Source organism: Gekko japonicus, unplaced genomic scaffold (genome assembly GCF_001447785.1).
Source record: "Gekko japonicus isolate JY-2015 unplaced genomic scaffold, Gekko_japonicus_V1.1 scaffold1426, whole genome shotgun sequence".
Lineage (NCBI taxonomy): Eukaryota > Metazoa > Chordata > Lepidosauria > Squamata > Gekkonidae > Gekko > Gekko japonicus.
The window spans coordinates 186,684-188,786 of NW_015175402.1; positions in this window are offsets into that span (position 1 = coordinate 186,684).

The window sequence follows — 2,103 nt, forward strand, 5'->3', positions numbered from 1 at the left end:
TACAGAATCAGATGACAGATCGTGGCACTGTAATGCAGAAATTCTCTTTTTACCTCATGTAGTGGCTATGTGTACGTGCACATAATTAACTGCGCAGAGATTTCTTCTGTTATTTCCTGGGCTTTAGAACGTCTTGGTCACACACAACTTCTTTGGCACTTGTAAAAAAATGTTGCCATGGTAGAAGCTTGGGTTGCTTGTGTAATCAGGCTCCTCCAAGCCTTTGTGATCAATGATAATGATTTTTCTATTTTAATGAAATGTCCTGTCATTCTGTTGGTTTTTCTATTGCTATATTATTTAATATTTAACATTTGTAAGTTGCCTTGAGGTCTTCTTTGAAGGAAAGACAGAACAGAAATGCCAAAAACAAAACAAGCTTTTGGTGCCTCAGGTGGTTAGCTAGATCATTAGTCTTTAATAGCTGGGCCTGGGACCCACAAACAGGTGCCTTGACCTGATATGTTATACCTGTGAAACCAGCACTATTTTCTATTGGGGGGGGGGATGTGTGCAATTTCCTTTGTGAAACACACGATGACACAGGAAGGCTGACCAAATGCAAAGAAAGACAAAAATATGTCAAGCTCAATAGTTTTATGGACACTGATATTATCAACCTGCATGACAACATCCACTCGCCAGAATTCCATCTTTTATACAACCATTAAAACACAGGTGTCCACTCTCCTTCATATTTGGTGGCCCTAAAGGAGAAAGTCTTATGTTAAATGTGAAACAGTCAAAATGTACTGGATGTCTAATGGGGTCCCTCTTCCACTTCTAGAATACAGTGTGCTTATGACCACTCAGTTCTTCCACATCCTTCCATAAAAGAGATATGAGCTTAGTATTGCTCAGAATTAGGTCTCTACTACAAACCCAAACCCCATCCTTTAGCTGCCATTAGAATGCAACATTTTAATAGTGTGATTATGTAATTTCTTTTTCAAAATAGTGTACCAACACTCATATAAAATCATCAAGTATCTTCCTACCTACTGAAATGGCATTTTCCCCAAAGTAGTCTAGACCATTTGTAAACTACAAATACCTAAGCAAACTATGCAATCTGTAATGTGTCTGAGGATTTACTACAGGCCTTTGTGGATTTTATCTGGCTAAACTGATGCCGCTGCTGATGCCGGAGCTACTAATATTTTCAGTTTTATTACTATTACTATTTTCAGCTTACTGCTCTTTTTATTGCTTTTTGTAGTTTTATTATTAGTACAGTGAAGCTAATTTTAAATAATGTGACACTGTGAATTACGGGGGGGGGGGAAAATGTATTTTAAAAGGAAGGATTAATATGCTCATTTTTCAGTCCTTACTTTGATAACCCAATCCTGAATGAACTGCCTTTCCTTCTTTTATTGATATTTTAGAACTGGCAATACTGCAGGCGGTGAGCAGTTCATGCAGCAAGTATGCTACAAATACAGAAACAGAGCTAACGTTCTCAATGTTAGTCCTACTGATCTTTTTAAGCCAAAACAATAAAAACCCCAAACCTGTTCAGCCTCTCTTCATACCCCACCCCAGGGGCAATAGCTTTTCTCCTTGCTGGCATTTCTAGAGTTTGGACCTGTCTATAGTTCTGGAAGAAAAATCAACGAATACTACAGCAGCTTCCCTTCCACTCAGATAAAGACTGCCTTTATCCACACCCCACAATGACAGCTAAACCCAGCCCATTTCTTCAGTGGGCTTTTACGACAATTAGTCTGACGATATTGACAAGGCCTGGGGATACCCAAGCTAAAGTTCAACCAAGAGTTTCTTGTGCAGAAAAGAAAAGTTTAGACTCTATTATGCGGATTCTAAAATTAATGGTGAAGCCGGGGGGAGATATGCTGGTTTCTACCAGAATGAAAAGAATTCACAGGAAGACCAGCACAGTTCAGAGATACTTTTCTTTTAAAAATGAGAGAAAACAGCAAGGGAAGCAGAAACCATTTGTACTGAAGAGGAACCATTTTCTGAAAGCTATTAAAAAAGAGTTTATTTTTAAAAGTTTCTACAATGAAAAGCCACTTAGTTTGACTTGCAATTTTTAGTATGGTGACACTGGGAGAGACGGAGGCCTCATTATTCTTCGTG